The 20646-nt window shown below is 37.1% G+C and overlaps 1 protein-coding gene across 25 annotated transcripts in view; it reads left to right on the forward strand.

The window, feature by feature from the left end:
* NRXN1 (neurexin 1) overlaps positions 1–20646 on the forward strand; it is a 1199463-nt gene that overhangs the window by 951002 nt on the left and 227815 nt on the right. The gene's annotated exons all lie outside the window — the stretch shown is intronic.

A 20646-nucleotide genomic window follows, 5' to 3' on the forward strand; every position in this document is an offset into this window, starting at 1 on the left:
CACGCTGCCAGACCTATGAAGAAAAAAGCAAAATACACTTGTCTTCTTTTTTTACCTGAGTGTTTTCATGGACACTTTCACAAAGATAGGATGAGAGTGGAGAGCAGCAGACAGTCTTGGTTAACATTTTCAGCAACCTGCTACTCTGTTCTTTGTAGGCGCTATGCTTGGGCTTGTTCTGTTCATTTTCTCCTTCTTGATTTTGATTAATTATCCCTGGTTATTCCCTAATGCCATGCATTTTAAATCCAATTCATCCTGATATTTGTTTTTCTTTTTTTCACATTTTCAGTATTTCTAAGCTCTTTTAAATGCTTGTGTCACTAAAATGTATGTATTAACTGGCCTGGTAAGATTTCTAGCAGAAAGGAGTTTTACAGTCTTAATGTGTGCTCAGCTGCTCCATCGTGTCTGACTCTGTGACTCCATGGACTGTAACCCATCAAGCTCCTCTGTCCATAGGATTTTCCAGGCAAGAATACTGAAGTAGTTTGCCATATCCTTCTCCAACAGTCTTAGTAAAGTTATTTAAGAAATTTTAAAAAAAAACGTAATCACCTTTCATGGTCCATTTTAAATACTCCCTTCTCTAGGAAGCCCTCTATAATCTTCCTATCCCATGCTGACCACTCTCTTCTCTGAAGCACATGGTTAATTTGGTCACTGTCACTGTGTGAGTCTTACTTGCTGTTTAGACCATCATTTATTTTAAATAGGTCCAATGTTGTATGTTTATCCCTTCCAAAGTACCTATACCTAGCACTGATAGTGTAGAGAGAGGACTGTTCCATTTGTGCTCTATATATGAAAACCATAAATGGAAGTGAAATTATATATGTGGCAGACATGACTATTCTGTAGTATTTTTTCATAGAGTTTACAGAAGCAGATGTTGCAAATGTTTTGCCTGCTTATATAGTGGCTGATTGCACATTTAAAATATTATAAATTAGTTGTCAACATTTTAAAATCAGAACGTTTCACATAAGCATCCGGATCTCTACTATGTAAAGGACAAGAAAAGATTCAGTATCTGACAAAGTGGTGTACGTTCTTGTGGGAAAATAATCAAGTGGAAGCGAGTAGCTGCTATTATTGCCTTTGCACAGGGAAGACAGTCTTTGGTCTGTAGCAGCCCCATTTCTCCCCATTCCTATTTTAAAATGCTGTTTGGCCTCTCTAGGCACTTGACTTTAGCAATACTGTCCTAAATGCCCAGGTGAATATGGGATCCTTTAAAGATGTCCAATATCTACTAACATCCTGAACTTGGTGCTGCCCTGATTATCTGATTTTAAAGATAAGAAGAATGGCATGGTCACCTTCTGGAAGAATGAAGATTTATTGGTCGCATGCTGAGGTCTCTTGAATCGGCAGAACTGGGGAATCTGCATTTTTCCAAACAAGAAAAATGAAAGGTGATGGCCATGCATTTGTTATTTGGATCACATTGAGTGAAAACTTCTTGTACCTCTTGGTCTCTGAAGTCAGACATACCTGTTCCTTCACTGATAGAAATCATTCCAGTTTTAATCGTAAACATTCTAAAGTAAATAGTCCTAGGGTTAGGAAGATAGTCTCTTGTGCTATATTTTTTCATCTACATTCTTATTATTAGATATTTACTTTGTGTCTAATACTTGGGCATGATAAATAATTGGATAAAAGGATATACTTAGAATTCGTTTGAAAAGGAAACTAAAAACTCTGCACTAATTTTATTTAGGATAGAGGGTGTGTGTATATATATAACATACACAGAAAAAAATATATATATAACTGAAAATAACATCAATTTTCATTTTTGGCTTAAATTAAATGTATTTATATATCTTAACACTTTCGGTTCTTGCTCCCACTTTCTTTTTTATTCGTTTCTTTAGGCTGTGCTGGGTCTTTCTTGCTGTGTGTGGGCTTTTTCTAGTTGCAGTGAGCATGGGTTACTTTCTAGTTGTGGTGCACGGTCTTCTCATTGTGGTGGCTTCTCTTATTGCAGAGCACAGGCTCTAGGGAATGCAGGCTCAGTGATTTGTGGTTCACAGGCTTAGTTGTTCTGTGGCATGTGGAATCTTTCTGGACCAGGGATTGAATCCATGTCCCCTGCATTGGCAAGTAGATTCCTAATCACTGGACCACCAGGGAAGTCCTCTCACTTTCTATCATTAAAAAAAAAAAAAAAAAAAGTTAAACTGGGAAAATATTATACTTTCTTCTTGATGACTCTTTTCTACTGATTTGGAAAAGGCTCTTGCAAAATGTTTCCTTAGTATAGCTAAAATAATCTATATGACTGGTCAAATAAGGTGAAGTTAAAAATTTTTGATTATACCTGTGTTTTCACAACCTTTGCCACTTACTATTTTCTGCCAAAACCCATGTAAGGTTTAATAATATTCACCAGGTCATTACTAGTGTTTTTTTCTCTTTTAAGATGCATTCTATTTTCAGTAAGCTACTAATTTATCTGCTTGGATATTGACAAGACTAGAACTGTCCAACTATCTGCGATTCTGTTGCTTTAACTTTACCTGACAAAAATAGCTGTTGATTCTATCTATTTAATCTCCTTGTGGGAAAGCCCTGTATACTTTGGATTAATGATATGACTGTCATTGTCCTACAAGGAATAACAAGATTTCAGGTTCATGTGATGATGGTCTTTGAGTAATTTTATTTCTTCTAAGGTGACTTTGAGAATTTTATATTTCTACCAAATGGGCTCTTTACCTTTCATCTTCACTTCTCAACTCTCATCTGATTTCTTTGGCCTGCATTTCCAAGAACCATCCCAACTGAGAAGTCAAACTTTTATGACTCACATTCTGTGTTATTAAACACATGGATCATTTTGGTTTTATGACAAACTAATGGGACCATTGTTCCTATTCTTCGGAAAGTGGTTCTTTGGGGACCGTTTGAGTGTGGAGAAGAATGGAACAAAAAAATAAGATGGCTACAAGCCTAATAATGAGAGGGCAACACAGCTCACAAGATAATCATTGTTAAATATTTCATTACCCTTGAAGAAACAGTTTGAGGAATTGCCAACCATATTTTAATTATGACCCCAAATTAAATTCTATTCAAAGTTAAAGCTAATGTAGAAAGAAGAATAAGTAAAAGCTGTGAGGAGGGGAAGGAAGCAAGTGGGTTTCAGCTTTAGATGGCAAACAGAGGGGAGTGAGAAGTGAAATTAACCTTCTATTTCTGTTTTCATAGATTTTCCTAAATCCTTAATGTTATTTCATCTCTTTCTAGCCACAAATACCATGAAAGAATTAATATTAATGTGTTACAGATGGCTCACTGAATTACTTTTCCTTTCCTGCTGTAACCACCAAAGGTTTCTTGAAAGAGGTGGAGAAGCTGTCTTTTTTGTTTGCTTTGTTTCACTACTGAGAGAAGCTTAAAATCTTGGAAACCAGAGTGGCTGAGTTGTATCTGCATCCACTGCCCCCTGCGCCCCCGCCGCCCCCAACTCATCAGAACTGAAATATTCCTTAATGCAGTGCTGTTTCCAAAGCCTATATACTAATTCAAGTTGTTTAAAAATTCCAGATAAATTAATGTGCATGCAAGTGATAAGTGTGTCTGTCTTTACATTTTCAAAGTGGCACCAGTATTTTCTACGATAGCTTTTTGTTGAAAGAGGTGGTTTAGTTTGGTCTAGAATTTTACAAGTTCAACCAAGTAATTCAAAATGGCATGAAAAAGTAAACTGCTTCATTCTTTCTCAGAGAAGAAATTAGTTTTATTTTAGACAGTAACTGTAAACAGAAGTAAATAAAACAGAGTTTCTACTTCTTTAAAAGTCACTCTGCAATTTTTCTTTTGTAAACAGCCTATCATCTCTTCTACTCTCAATTAAAATCAAATCTACTTTTCTCTTCAGCTGACCTTGATGAGTGGCAGGCAGGCAATTTTTTGACACAGGGAATAATTAAGAAGAGATAAATTGACTAATTGAGGCCTGTCTGTATTCTTGGTAGAGTAATAGTTAATAAGGACTTGGAAGTTTTGTCCTGGCTCTGGATTTGGAAAGAAATTAGCTATTACATTCCTTTTTAATTTTGATTGACAGATGCAGTTGGGAAATCTACTCATAGTCATGTGGAATAAGTTCCTGAATAAATCGAGAAGAGTTTGTTTGGAAGATCAGTGCAAATTCATGACAGCCCAATGACTTGATCTGTCTATTAGTAAACTGTGTGAAGATCGGTCATCAATACTGGCCTTAATTTCCCCATAGTAGTAGCTCAAGTTTGAGAACTAGGATGTCCACAAATATTCATCAATCACCCACTTAGAATACGCACTTGGTGAATACCATATAATTAATTGGTTTTCATGAGTACAGGTTTGGTTGGGTTTGATAAACACATTCTGGCCCAAGGGAAGAAAATTCAGTTGGTTTGTCTCTTACCTTTCAAAGTCGTCAAAGCAAAACCTTCAAGTGACAGTGTTGTAAGTACTTTCTGTTGGGTACTTTGGTGTATATCACTGTTTAGCACAAATTAGGAATCTCTTGATATTTGAAATTCCAATAAGTGGAGTTAAAAGAGATTGATCCTTTCTTTCAGTTTTGTAAAGTTATTCTCCATTTTTCTTCAAGTTGAATGTGGTCATGTATCCATTCTCAAACATGTATAAATGGGTAGTTCCATATTTATTCTATTATATTTCTCCTTTTAGTAGCCAGAATCATAGCAAACTAAAAATAATATTATTTTGTATTTATTCAGTCTTCCAGATAATGCATTTGGGGTAGTAAAAATAATATCAGTTTGATATCCAGTTTGTACATAAGATTTCATGGCTGTCATGCCTGATTAAGACAAAAGCATTTCTTTCTGTTTGCCTCAAAGATCCAGCAAAATGCTGTAAGTAACCAGTGGTATATCAAGGGTTCCTTTGCACCCTTTTCTAAGTAGGAGGTGAAGTATCAGATGTCTGTTACAGTGTGGTGCCTCTACTAATAAATAAATAATTGGGGTCTTTTCAGTTATTATAATCTATGATATTAGAAATGAAAATATTTTAACAGTAGTAAATGAAGTAAGAAGTTAAGATGTATCACAAGAATCTATCATGTCCTATCCCTAAGCCAGGCCTCCTGACAAGACAAAATGAAATTTGAACTTAGATCACTTTCAGGATTTCTTGAGCCACCACTTTGAATCCACTTTTTCCTTGACTTGGGAACTTTATCCACCTTGTTCTGAACAATTTGTTCTTCTTCTCAGGAAATTTTATTTCTTCTCTTCATGCTATCCAGCTCTACTCCACTTAATTTGTGAGAGAGAAAAAAAAAGTGGTCTCTTTATGTAGCTGCATTAACAACTTCCATAATTAAATAAGCAATTTTCTGAGGGAAGAACTTAATTAAGAGACAAACTTTCTATTTCTTCCTTTGACTCTTCCTAACAAGGAGATATTGTTAGAGAAAATTGTTCAGTGTTTGGAGATGAGGAGAGAATCAAGATCTGTTGTTTTGAAAACTGGCAAGTAGGAAAAGTAGGGCAAGTCCCTGGGGGGCCTTTGTGAACCATTTTCTTCTCATTGATATTTCTGACATCTACACAGAATACAAGACAACGGAATTGGCCAAGATGAAACATAGTCTTTGCATTATCCATGTTATGTCTCAATTTTCTTGCAAGAATACAGTTTTCCGTCAGTAGAGTTATTTGACTGGAAACCAATTAGTGAATCCATAAACATCCTTCTCTCCTACATGAAAGTTTAAAATACTACAACCAACATAACCATAGCCTTCACTTTGATCAGACATCAGTAGGTAGCTTGTTTATAGTCTATAGTTTGTAAGAAAAGAATCAATACTTGTTTTTCTGCTATAGTGTTTGGATAGGGGGTTCCTCGTAAAACATATCTTCTTTCTTCATCTACTTTATTACTACTGTTTAAATCTCTTATAATGACTTATTAAAAAAATAAAATAAAAACTGTTTCTGACTAGCAGTTTCTTTTTTATTTTATCGCTTTACTCAGTATTTAGTAGAGTACTTTAATAAATATTTATTCAACAAATGAATCAATACATCTACTTCTCACGAAGAAGTCAACCTAATCTGAGGTAATAGTGAGCATGTTGTCTTGAAGCGGCTAATGACAGCTTTGGGATTTCAGAAAGAAGCTGTGTTGAGAAAGGCCACATTATATTAAAGCATGTGATCCTTTTTGCTTTCTTGGGTGAAACATTCCAGTGAACTAGCAAGAATTGTTTGGGGAGGGGGCAGGAAAGGAAGTAGCATAGGGGCGGAGTGCTGTCTGCTTAGATTTTTAAGAATAGATTAGATATCCGTCTCTTTTGACATTTGAAGCAATTACCTGCCAGGTATATATCAGTTGTGTTGTTTCAGGGTTTTCTAATGTCATTGGGGTCTTTCATCAATGATGACATCACAAAACAAGCAACCCAAGACTTGAGTCTGTGGTTATGAAAGGGGTAATATTGACTTCACTGACTAACATTTGCAGCTAAGAGATTTAAGAGAAAAATGTGTGTGTGATGGGAGAAGGCAGAGAAAAAGCAATGATTTCTGAGGCTGATGTCAGTGCCTCACTTTGGGGACAGGGCTGGGAATCTACCTAAATCTGCTATTTGGCTACTGTCATCTGCTTTATTGACACTGAGATTAGTGATGAAGGCGTGTCTTATATTTTATCAAAATGCTTCCTGATAAAATGCTTGTATTTTATCAAAATGCCAGTCATTTCCACTCCATGCTGTGGAACCCATTCCATGATAGGGACCTGTCTTTATAAAGAAATGTCATTCAATTTTCTAAGACCTGGGGTCTTTCTTAAATCTGTGCCACAGATAATGGCCATGTGTTTCTGTTAGAAATGTGATGAGGGAAGACCTCTTAATCTTCCCTTGATAATTTGACTTTTCTCATTACTTTTGATTACTATCGGCAACTATATCTCAAAACTCTTCTCTGTTGCTTTTCAAAAAATTCATAGTTCAAAATTAGCATCAGAATGAAAGAGTGATTTTCCTTAGTCATATTCCTTTATTGGTTGACTTGATCTTGGACTACCTTGAAGTTTTTTGCCTTGAGGATGTGAGGTTTCCATATCAGAGACTTATCTTCCCAGGACAGATAAGAAAACGCTTGTCCCTTGAATCAGACTGTATGTTTGCTGCTGCTAAGTCGCTTCAGTCGTGTCCGACTCTGGCGACCCCATAGACGGCAGCCCACCAAGCTCCGCCATCCCTGGGATTCTCCAGGCAAGAATACTGGAGTGGGTTGCCATTTCCTTCTCCAGTGCATGAATGAGAAAAGTGAAAGTGAAGTTGCTCAGTCGTGTCCGACTCTTAGCGACCCCGTGGACTGCAGCCCACCAGGCTCCTCCGTCCATGGGATTTTCCAGGCAAGAGTACTGAAGTGGGGTGCCATTGCCTTCTCCGGACTGTATGTTTGATTACCTTTAAATAACCTGGCAAGAGGAAGCCTCAGCTGTACTTGTTCCTAATTAACTTTTATTAGGTGCTCTGCTTCACTGAAAAGTGAAAGTGAAAGTTGCTCGGTCGTGTCCAACTCTTTGCGACCCCATGGACTATACAGTCCATGGAATTCTACAGGCAAGAATACTGGATTGGGTAGCTTTTCCCTTCTCCAGGGGATCTTCTCAACCTGGGGATTGAACCCAGGTCTCCTGCATTGCAGGTAGATTCTTTACCAGCTGAGCCACAGGGGAAGCCCTCTGCTTCACTGGAGGTTTCCAAATTAAAGGGAAGTTTAAGACACAAGCAAAAAAATGTTGTTTATTCTTCACTTTACTAGGTAGATATGTGATTTGGGAAAATAATTCCTTAAGGCTTCAGTTTCCTTGCCTGTATTAAGAATAAAAGCAAATGTTAATTGAGTCAATAACTAAGATCCTTTCTACTCTAGAAATCTGACTTCTTGAGCATTTATGTGTTTTTAAGGACCCTCATGAAAGAGTCTTCTCTTGGCCATGAACAAAGGTTTTCCTTCGCCCTTGTCCATGCCTTTCAGTTCAGTTCAGTCGCTCAGTCATGTCTGACTCTTTGCAACCCCATGGAATGCAGCACGCCAGGCTTCCCTGTCCTTCACCGATTCTCAGACCTTGCCCAAACTTGTTCATGCCTTTAATTTAGCTTTATTTTTTTGTCAGGGCGCCGACTGGTTTGTTAACTGTTCTCTGGGATTATCACTCTGGAACAGAATTTAAAAACTATTAGGAATTCGACGTATCTGTACCTAGAAAAAAGTTCATATGGCACCATGCAAGCTGATGGAGATTATGGGGGTGGTGTTGCTCTTGTCTATCTACTCCGCCCAAGTCATTAACACAGTTATTGCCCCTGGAGATTTTCAGTTGTTCTGATCTAACAAACTTCTCCCTTTAACTTCTCCCTAGACTTCCACAGGAATCCATATTGCCCACTTGTCACTGGCTTCCATAAAGTAGTCTGTCCTGAGTTCTATTCCCAGCCCCTGTGTTACCCAGAACAAAGGCTTCCTGTGGATCCAGCCGGATCCAGCATCCTGCCTCAGCCACTTCCCGCACATTTTTTCAAGCATTGCATGCCACATGCCTTCCAGTCCAAGCCCAAGCCAGCTACATGGGGATTTATCTGCAACTTCTCAAAACCATATTCTCTGCTGCGTGCATCGGACACCTGACCACTGGGTGCTGGTCTTAGATCAGTCCTTACATCCTTGGTCCTAACTGGCAACATTCTCACTACCTCCCTTGTAATACCTCCTTCTCTCTCCTTAAAATATCAACTTGCAAACCAAATATAGTGTTACACACACGACCAATGTCATCAGCTAAGTAGAAATAGGTTTACTTTTACCCCATCAAATGTTGCTTTGGGAATAAAAGGCAGACATCTTTTATGGCTTAATTGCACAGGTTTCAGCAGGACAGAGAGGAGGAGGTGACAAGGTAAAAGAGGCCACAAATCTAGATGTGTAGAACTTACATGGAATGCTTTTCTGACTGTATCTCTGTCTCTGGATCCGTAAACACTGGACCTTTTCATCCCCTTCTACTTCTAGGAAGCTATTCTGAGAAGTCAAGGTCTCCAAGGAATAGAAACACAGCTGAGAGCTGAAGCAGTATATGACCAAGTAGTCTTTTTTTGTTTCTGCAGTTCACAGAAGAATATGATATTTAAAGAGATAAGGGTCTGGGGCATGAGCTAGCTTGTAAAGAAATGTATGAAGTGGCATAACTGTGCACACCTAATACTCTCCATGTGTGCTTTAATATGCAGTAGCGTTCTGTAGATTTTTTTTTAATTGTTGTAATATCTATTTTGAAATTATGGTGTTGCTACTACCTGTCAGAGGGTTCCCAGATGGCTCAGTGGCAAAGAAACTGCGTGCCAAGCAGAAGACATAGCTTTAGTCTCTGGGTGGGGAAGATATCCTGGAGAAGGAAATGGCAACCCAATCCAGTATTCTTGCCTGGAAAATCCCATGGACAGAGGAGCCTGGTGGGCTACAGTTCATGGCATCGCAAAAGAGTTGGACATCACTTAGTGACTAAACAACAAACACCACCACCTTTGGGTCTATACAATTAACACACTTTTGCTAGAGCAAAATAAGCTTTAGGTCGAATGTATTTCAATTCCTGTGTAAACTGCACGTGGCGCCTGGAAGCAATTTAGGTATTGCAAATGGGAAATGGTACCTGTGCATCACAGTGTGTATCAGAATTCTACACACACACGCACACACACACACATACACACAGAGTCACATGTCTAAAGATACAACACAGAGCACTTTTTGTTCACACCTGTTCAGTAGAGCTGTGGGGACCATCTAGTGGATTTGTGTCTTTAACAGCTAGTATCTTATCATGAGAGTAGAATAACCAATACTTGCCCTTGGTTAAGTGTCTTTTTTTTTTTTTTTTAATAAATTTATTTATTTTAGTTGGGGGCTAATTACTTTACAATATTGTAGTAGTTTTTGCCATACATTGACATGAATCAGCCATGGGTTTTACATGTCTTTTTTCGTTTTTTTGTCCCTTGGATGAGGCCTGGGGCATGTGACTGGAAATCAGTAAGTGCAAATGTCTCTTCCTGACAGGCAGTGCTTTACTCTTCCTGGCCTTTAACAGCCCATTTAGCCTCTCCAGCCTTTACCCATCAGCAAAATGTAAATAGCTGAATTAATGTGAATAAAGGGCTTTGAAGATGAAAACTACTTTGCATTGTAAGTGGCAACACAGCCTTTCTTCCTTTATTGAAGAAACATTTATGGAGCTCAGTGTCAGTTCTGTGCAAAGCACTTTAGAGGTGTACAAGGCAAGGTCCCTCTCCTCAAAGGGAATATCAGCTATCTTGCTAACACCAAGATCTAAGTCAGGATGTTGTACCTACTTCAGTGTTGGGTTTGCTTCTCAATTACATGACTGAGTTTGGTTATATTTTGAAGACTTAGCAAAGAAAACCCTCATCATCCGTGATAATAAAGTCAAACAATAAAGTTTGTCCATCAGTGGTATTCAAATGGACACTTTAAATCCTTGAAATATTAAGTGCTCCAGACAAAGGTGTTAATGATTAATTCAGTTGAGAAGGGACTGCCTAAATACCATTCTTTTGCAGATGAACAGTGAACATGTTTAACAGTCTTACAACCCAAGCTGAGAAATTCATTTTTGAAAATCTTATCTAAGTCTACTCCATTGAACATTTGCTTCCAAAATAGTCTGAGAATTCTGCAAAATTAAAATGGGTTTCAGAGATACCCAACTGATGTCTGAAGATGATACCAATAAGAAATAAGTTTTGCTTAATATGTTATCAATTATAGACATATTTAAGTTAAATAAATTGGGCCATATTTTTGCAGAAATATTTCTGATCATTGTAGTATTAAATGCTGTTAGTCATTATATCTGGAAAAGAATTGACCAGGACTCCAAGTCCTTGAATTTTCAACTGACTGCCTTCAGCTGTAGCCACTGCCTTAAAGTAACCATGTGGAGGATACATAAAGTAAGACATCCCAAATTTCAGCAGATTTTCAGTGGACTTAATACTTTTTTAAGGTTCATAATGCTTATTAGCATATAAATGGTTAATCATGAAAATAATAAAGAAAGCTGAAATATATTCTACCTAGCCCTTCGCAAACTTATTCAGCTCCAAAGTACTCTGTTGTTTTTGTTTGCTTTGGCATTTTTTTTTTTTTCCATTGAGGCAGCATACAAAACATATTATCTATCAACATTCTTTGCAGGACAGTTTGGGAAAATAAACAGTATTCCCCTTTATTCTCAGTCAAGGTTTTAACCCAAATCTTTTGCTCTTCTCCAACTTGAGGAGCTGGATCTCTTCTCCGAGTTCTGAAAAACAATCTTGGGGAGAGCAGGTTCTGTTTTTATGGGCTGCTTCTTGGTTCTTGGTTGGCCATTTGAGGAGAAGAAGCCTCAGGAAGAGCTTCTTTGCTTCTATTAAAGCTGCATCCCTTGCTGTTTGTCTTTTTTTAAAAAAAAATTACATCACTTTTGTTTATTGAGGTATTGTTGCTATATATAATGTTGCATAAGTTACAGGTGTACGATATAGAGATTCACAGTTTTTAAAGATTATACTCTGTTTTTGGTTATTATAAAATATTAGCTATATTCCCTACATTGTACAGTATGTCCTTGTAGCTTATTTTATACCTAGTAGTTTATGCCTCTTACTCCCTACTGGTGACCATTAGTTTGTTCTTGTGAGTGTGCTTTTTTGTTGTTGTAGTCACTAGTTTGTTGTATTTCCAGATGTTTGTCTTTGACCATCTTCAGAGCATCTCCCTTTGTGGGAAGAGCAAAAGAATTTAGGAAAGTTTTGATGTTTCTTCATAGGTAACAATGAGTGAGTCATTAAGAATATCTTCCAGATGGAAAAAAATAAGAAATCTGTACTCTTGAGCATATCAGAGCAAGTTTAGGAAGACATCAGTGGGAAGAATGGACATGACTGTATGTGACCTCAGGAAAGCTTAATATTTCTAAATATCAATTTCCTAATCTTTAAAATGGGAGTAGTAACCTGCTTAGAGAGTTGGTATGAAAAAAATGAGACCATCTTCATGCTTATCATAGTGCCTGACATATTTGTTGCTTAGAATATTAACTTTACATGGAAAATATAAACTATATTTCATTTCATTTTCAACTATAGTCCACTTTGATTATGTCTTGAGGTCAGTTCAAGGAAAAAATCTAAAATATAGCATGTAGACTTTCTCTCTAGCATTAAAATGAATATTTTTATTGTTTCTTATTTGAACCATTTATGGAGTGGCCAAAGCACCTAAATACCTGGGTAGCTATAGCATTCAATAGGGCCCAAAATAGACCCTCTCTTCTTCTTGAATGCGGAGCTTATAAATAGTCTTTTGTTTTATTTTTTAAACAACTAGATTGATCCATTAACTTGCTTTTCATATTCCATTCCATGTCTCTGTACTTTAAAATTGCTAATTTTGTTTTTATATTATAATACATGGAGCATTGCTTAGAATACTGCTCAAACAAAATGAAATTTTTCCTTAACTTGTTAGTTCTCCACCCTTTCTAGGTATCTGACAATTATTTTAATATAAAGTTCCTATATAAATTTGAATTAATTTTCTGCAATTCTGTTCTCTATGTTGGAGAAAAATTACCCTTTCAATTGTATTCCAGTGGCCATCTGCCAAGGGAGTAGACTTCTCAGCACCTTGCTTCACTAAATTATGCCCAATTTTAGTGAGAGAACGTATGTGAAATAGTCAGAACTGTATCCAATTATTCAATTTAAACAGAGGTAATAGCAACTTTGAACAAAGAGAGCTGATTTTGCTTCCCTCTACTTTGCCTCTTAATTCAAGGAAAAAATGTTTTGTTATTCAAATCAACATTGTAAAACTGAGGTATTCAAAAAGGATGATTTCTCTCTCTCTCTCTTTTTTTTTTTTTTTTGACTTCCTGTGGCATCAGCTAAGAGATCAGAAAAATCATGGGATTTTCTTTGATTTTCCCACTTTGAGGATTAATTTGCTTCAGTTAGATTTGCTACTCATAATAAGTTAATTCATGTGCTATGTTTAGTAAGAGCATTTGGATTTAAGCAATCCATGTTGACCTGGGGTACTCTTTTGAAGCATTGGATGTGGATTCAGAAAGCAGAATGAGACTAATTTTACTACGTGACATACATTTTATTTTCCTAAGAGGCAAATCACCCACATTTTTTTGAAAGTCCATTACTGTAAATATTTATTTTTTTAAATCATGCCTTGCATTGCCAAAGGTTGTAAGATGGTCAAGCTTCTTCTCACATGTTTCCTGATGTTATTATATTAGTGAGGATACTCTTGTATGAAACAGAAGGAAGTTTAATTCCGTATGGCTAAAGTACCAGAGCATATAGGCATACTGGCTGGTGGACTCAAGAAAAGGGGTGAACTGGGGATTGAAAGGTGTCATCAAGAATCATTGTTTTTCTCCTTCTCTTTTTCTTTATTTTCATGACCTGCCCTGGTATCACCAAACTCACAATTTCTCCCTCAATTTTAGCTCCTACCACGTAGGTGCCGGGCAATGTTGAGCAAGACAAGCACGCCAATCTTTCAGTCACTGTTCATATGGAATACTGATGAGGGAAGACATCTATGGTGAAAGTATCAGGGAAGTCACAGAAAAGAATGAAGCAACAGAGAAGTAAAGTTAGGGAAGTTTTTTTACTAACCTCATCTCTGCTTCATGTTCCTTGACAAGTGTTTAAAAGCCTCTCACCATCAGGCGAAACTTAAAACAACTCTTTACTCTAATGACCCTTTTTCTTTTGCCTCTTATTGTATCTGACCTTTACTCCTGGAGAGAGTATTTTGCTACTGTTTCTGTTAGGTTAAAAATAAAAATAGTATAAAGACATTTGTATTTTATTTCCTTCATCATTAACCTACAACATAGTCATAAGACTCCTGTCTTTGATATCTTCCAGTTTTTATACTTACTAGATTGAGAGATAAGTGAGAAGTATAGTAAGGTATCTAGAAAAGAAGACATAATAAAACAACCTATTGTCAGTTACCTGTAAAACTCCAATAATGATATGAAAGGAGCTGAGAAGATTCCAATAAATCTTAGAAAGTCCAACTCTGAAAAACTCAAATAGCTGGGCAGATTATATTTAAAATCAAATATTTTTCACAATCCTATTTCAACTTCCAAAAGTATCCCATACATTTTCAAGCAGAATATTTTTTTAAATTTATTTCTTTGACTTTTTTTTTTAATTAGAGCAGTGTTTGATACAAAGGTGAAATGAATACTGAAGAATGTGTTTTGTTTTTTTTTTAACTTTGTGTACTCTGTCATGTCCAACTCTTTGCAACCCCATGGACTATAGCCCACCAGGCTCCTCCATCTGTGGAATTTCCTAGGCAAAAATACTGGAGCGGTTAGCTATTTTCTACTCCAGGGGATCTTCCTGACCCAGGGATCAAACCCACATCTCTCGCGCCTCCTGCATTGGTGAGATGGGTTCTTTACCACTGAGCCACCTGGAAAGCCCCCACCCCCATGTTTTTCACCTTTGCCTTGCCCTTTTAAGATCCCCCTATGTCTTAGTTCATATTTAGTTATTGTCATATGTTCAGTTGATAGAGTGATACATATAATCTTCCCAGTGGATAGAGGGACCAAGAGTGACTAGGGAACTGCAAAGCAGAGCTATTAAATTTATATTTACTGCTAATCATTTCAACTCCTGGCAGACAGCCTAATTACACACATACAGAGGATGCTCATGAGAATCATGGTCATATAACTTGCCCAGTGACTTTCAGTAAGATACATGGTTTGTGAAAGCTCTTGGCTTATTGAGCAAGTAAATATTATTGCAGCTTGAGTTTCCCTGTGCTGTTTCCAACTCAGGATTTATTAAATATAATTTAATGAAATATATAATTTAAAGAGATGAAAAATGTGATTAGTAGCTTCCCATCTTGTCTTTTCAGGATGGGCAGCGATGCATAAGCTCCTTAAAAGACCAAAAACTAATCTAGGGCTTTTTCTATGCATACTTTCCATTAATGTTAATGGCTTTTTCTGGGCATAGTTTCTATTAATGTTAATGAGATGCCCTCTTGAAGAAAAGAGAAGGAAAAACAAAAAAAAATCATCTCCCTTTGCTTTAAGTATTTTCTGATGTAAGCTGATGATGAATATTTAGTAATGTAATATATTGACTCCAAAGACAGAAACTTTTTCACCTCCTATTTTTGTTTTCTTTATGTCTTAGCTCTTCGAAAGTTACATTTTCTAGAAATTTGCAGAAAATACAACTATATTGGTTAGAGCAGCAGTTTCAGTTGTTTATTCAACCAAAGATCTCACACATTTAGTATATTGCAAAGCAATATTTCTTTTATTAACAGAATTGCACCTGTAGTTACCACTTAGAGCACATCTTTAAGTGGTGGAACAATACCTAACTATGAAGGAAGGTGAGTTAGAGTCAGAAAAAAAGACAAGAAAGGTGTTTTTCTTGACATTTAGTCAAGGTCAATCAAACATCTGAAGAGAAAGAGCAATGTTGTAATATGTGCCGTATGCTCAATGCATCAATTTTGTAATAAAATTATATGCTGAAAGCAGCATATGTTTAAAATCATGCCTAGTGACAGAATTTTAGTAGTTTAGGGGCCGAAATAGATGGAATACATTCTTATTACTAAGACTGTAATTTTCCTTTCTTTGCTACTCTTCTTTTTCTTCATTCTGTTACTATGGTCTCTAGAATAAAACAGCATATTTCCTAATGCAGTAAACAGGTCCCCCATAAAGCTACCTTTTCTTAAAAAATCTTGGTTAGGTTATACCACAGAAAAGTACAGCAAAATGATACATCATTTGAACTTCTTTAAATGGAAACTTCTAAAAAATATTCAGGTTCTCTCATGTTACTTTGGCATGAGTGTGGGCATATGTGTATGTGTGTGAAACTCTGTGGACATTTTTCATCTTCTTTAATTTCTTTATTGCTAATTTCCATCCCATCTGCAACTTGGTACTCATGTCCCTAGATCAGCATACAAATGAGAATTTCATTAACTTTAAAGCTTAGCTACAACCAAAAATATTAATATTAAAGCCAGAATCATAGTTAGTATGATTTACGCAAAAAAGACATGATTTTCCCTTGCTCTGTTGTCCCTGGGTTGTCCCAGTTTCATCGTCTGTTCAGTTTCTGGTTCAGTCTGAAAAAAATTTCTTGAAAGAACACTAGCTAGATCCCTGTTATCCCCAGGGTTCCGTATCCTGTCAGCCCCTCTTTCTGGTGTGAGGCCAGAAGGCTAATCTTATATGCTTAAAGGCACATGGGAGAAAAAACTCTAAAAATATACATCTGTGCTACTAAGATTTTGAATGAAAAAAAGATAAAGTAGATTTTATTCAAGTGTGCTAATTTTACACTCAAATACTACTACTGAAATTTATGGCTGCTGAGATTCAACACCATGATTTGATGGTTAATGTTGCTGCCACATTTTCAATAAATCAACCATATGACTGTTACATTCACTGGTACTGTGCTGAGTATTCAGAAGAATATAAAGGGATAGAGACGGTTCCAAAATAGGAATGTAATCTGGCTCCACTCTCCATGGAATTCTCCAGGCAAGAATACTGAAGTGGGTTGCCATTTCCTTCTCCAAGGGATCTTCCCATCTAGGGATGGAACCAAGGTCTCCTGCATTGCAGGCAGATTCTTTACTGTCTGAGCCACCAGGGAAGCCAAAAATTGTGATAGTGGGAGGGAAAGATATATTTAAAAACATTTGGTATGTATTAACCCAGGAAACCATATACAAATATTAATAACAATATGTATGATTTCACTTGTAAGACAGTCTAGAAAAGTCAAAACTATAGGGAGAAAAATCTGATGAATAGTTATCAGGGTGTAGGGAGGGTTCACCACAGAGGGCACTATAGAACTTTTGGGACTGGTGGGATTGTTTTATATCTAGGTTGCCATGGTGGTTACCAAAAGATATGCTTTACAAAGGGTAAATTTTCCTAATCTGATATTCTTCTCAAAAATATACTCATTGCAGTATTATTCATCTCAAAGGATAGCTGTCCATACTTCCTGTTACTTTTTCTAAAGACCTTGAAGTCATCCTGAGTTCTTCCTTTATTCCACACATCACATCCAATCCACAAATCTTGTTGGCCTTACCTTTTATAATTTGATTATAGTTAAAACATAATCAGGATTTAACTGCTGCTCACTATTTCAGTAGCCTGGTAGTTGTTCTCTCTGTCTGTTCCAAGAGAAACTGAGAATGCCCTTTTTAAACTTTAAATCAGATTATGTGAGCTGTCTGCTTAAAATCTCCCATAAAGAAAAAAAAATTCCTGTGTATCACCACTGGCTATATCACTCTGCGTAAAATACAAAATTCTTCCGCTGACCTATAAGTTCCTATATGATTTTGTGATCCCCTCCCAACACACACCTACGTACTCACACATACATACTTATTTCTTAATTACTTACTCCTCCCACACTGGCCTCCTAAACACGTCATGCTCATTCCCTACTTGGAGCCTCTGTACATGGTGTTTCCTGTACCCAGAACACTTTTCTTCCTAACACGCAGGTAGTTCTTTACCTAAACCCTTTAATCTTTATAAGGTCACCTTGTTAGTTGTCATCTTCTTCAGCCACTGTGTTTTTCAGTGCCATCCACTCACACTTCCTTTTCTCCTTTCTTGTTTCATTTTCTTACCATATTGTTGTAGGAAAGGCCCCACCCCCCTTCAGGGCCCCAAGAGTGAGCTCTTGTCTAACACTCAGAAAAGAATTGTCTGAGGAGACACGTGCTGACAAAGCAAGAGATTTTATTGGGAAAGGGCACCCGGGTGGAGAGCAGTAGGGTAAGGGAACCCAGGAGAACAGCTCTGCCATGTGGCTTGCAGTCTCAGGTTTTATGGTGGTGGGATTAGTCTCAGGGTTGTCTTTAGCCAGTCATCTGACTCAGAGTCCTTCTTGGTAGTGCAGGCCTTCTTCAGCCAAGATGGATGCCAGAGAGGATTCTGGGAGGTGGTTGGATATGTGGTGTCTCCTTTTGACCTTTCCTGAGCTCTTGTGTTTGGTGGAGGCTTATTAGTTCCGTGTTCCTTACCAGAACCTCCTGTCTGTAAAACAACTCATGCAAATAGTTACTATGGTGCCTGGCCAGGGTGGGCAGTTTCAATCAGTGTGCTTCCCCTAACAATTTCACCTCCTGTATGTAAATTACTTTTTATTTTCCTATTCTAGAATGCAAACTATAGGAGGGCAGATTATTTGGTCTGTTTTTTCCTCCATGTTTGGAAAGAAAAGTTTGATTTCTCAAAAACATGTGTTAATGGATGCTATACCTGGGAACTAGAAATGAGTCTCTGCCATAACAAGTACTATGAAACACATTCAGAGCAAGCTGTCTGCCCCTGGTAGTTTCTCTGCATACTTCCTCAATTTGAGCAGGTCTTGTCAGATGAGATTAAAATGTCTTCACAACAACCAAACATGGAGCACCGAGAACAAAACCCCATGTGTGTACCCCAATGTTCATCGCAGCACTGTTTACAATAGCCAGGACATGGAAGCAACCTAGATGTCCATCAGCAGACGAATGGATAAGGAAGCTGTGGTACATATACACAATGGAATATTACTCAGCCATTAAAAAAAATACATTTGAATCGGTTCTACTGAGATGGATGAAACTGGAGCCCATTATACAGAGTGAAGTAAGCCAGAAAGAAAAACAACAATACAGTATACTAATGCATATATATGGAATTTGAAAGATGGTAACGATAACCCTATATGCGAGACAGAATAAGAGACACAGATGCGTAGAAAAATTTTATGGACTCTGAGGGAGAAGGTGAGGGTGGGACGTTCTGGGAGAATAGCATTGAAACATGTATATTATCATATGTGAAACAGAACACCATTCCATGTTCGATGCATGAGACAAGGGCTCAGGGCCGGGGCAATGGGATGACCCAGAGGGATGGGATGGGGAGGGAGGTGGGTGGGGGGTCCAGGAAGGGGAACACATGTAAACCCATGGCTGATTCATGTCAATGTATGGCAAAAACTATTACAATATTGTAAAGTAATTAGCCCCCAACTAAAATAAATAAATTTATATAAAAAAAAACAACCCATGTTATCTGAAAGTAGCAAGGGAGGAAGGAATTACAGTTCACCTAGGTGATTGCTTTGGTGTAGAACACTGGAAAGAGAACATCTTGCCAGTCTGCTCGAGATAACTAGCATAGTCAAGTGTCAAGCGTTGCTGCTGACCTCATTAATACAACTCCTCAGGGAGAGATTTTTACCTAGAAGAATTAGCCTTTCCTCTCTGAGAGCACTGAAAAGACCTCCTCCAGCCTCTGGTGAGGATCTGAGCTTCTCCATTATCACATCTGGTTACAGAAAAGAAAGTATTTTAATTCATCATTACTTTCAGATAAGTGAAGAAAGAAGCCTCTCAATAAGTGTGAATAGATTTTGGTAAACAAATGGAATTTATTTTTTTTTGAAGGAAGATTTACACAGCAAGTTTATCCGCTCTGTCTACTGCAGTTTAGCTGTCTAGACTTGAAGGGCTGACTTCAGTTGTCTTCAGCATATGTTGTGACCAAGCAGAGCTTTAATGAAAATTCAGTGACTATACCCCTTCCTCTCCAAAGATTTTTGAGGAGATTCTCCAAAGAAAATTGCGTTTGCAGACTTTGTTTCTCTAATAGGAGTTTCTGCATTCTTATTGCATGTTGTTTTGAAATGCACTATAAATAACAGGCAGCTTTATTGACCTTTGGCCATCTTCAGGAAAGGTCTAGTATTTGTGAGTTACTTTCAGTTTACTTTAAGTGCATCAGTGAGTCAGTCTCACCTCACCTTAAAAATAAAGCACTAGGATTTTTCCTTCCTTCCCACTCAAAGAACCACAGTCTATATGCCTCCATTTTGCACCTTATGCTATACTCTCCTGGATAAGAAGCTTTATTGTGAGAAGTTGAGTGTAATTTTTAAAATACTTTGAAGCAAAACAAAGAAGGTTTAATTCCAAGTTCTTCCCCTGGCTAGCTATATGGTCTTTGCTGAATTCTCTGTGTCTTAGCTTCATCACCTATAAAATGAGGACTATTACACTGTCTGTTTAGAGTTACTGGGAGGATTAAATGAGATAAGTATAGGATTTCAAACAATATCTATCATACTATAAATGCTTAATAAATGTTAACTTCTGTCATTAACACACTCTAAGTTCAAGTATCAGCATTTAATCAAAGTCACACTTAGTCAATCAGGTGTGATTGACATTTCTTATGAAGTGATAAGTAGCTTGCCCCAAACTCCCATACAGTGTTTAAATGGAAATAAAAGTTTTGTAGCATCAGTAACAGCAAGGATAGCATAAGTGAAAAATTGTGTTTAGCAATATATGGAAGGACTAGTTTTTCAACTTATGCTGGATCTATGTTATAATAAATCCCAAACAGAGGAAAATATTTAAGGGAAATAGAGGATATGTATTATTAGCAAATCAATAAGTTCAATGATTTTTATTAATT

This window comes from Giraffa tippelskirchi, chromosome 4, assembly GCF_054371585.1.
Source record: "Giraffa tippelskirchi isolate mGirTip1 chromosome 4, T2T-mGirTip1v1.2.pri, whole genome shotgun sequence".
Taxonomy (NCBI): Eukaryota; Metazoa; Chordata; class Mammalia; order Artiodactyla; family Giraffidae; genus Giraffa; species Giraffa tippelskirchi.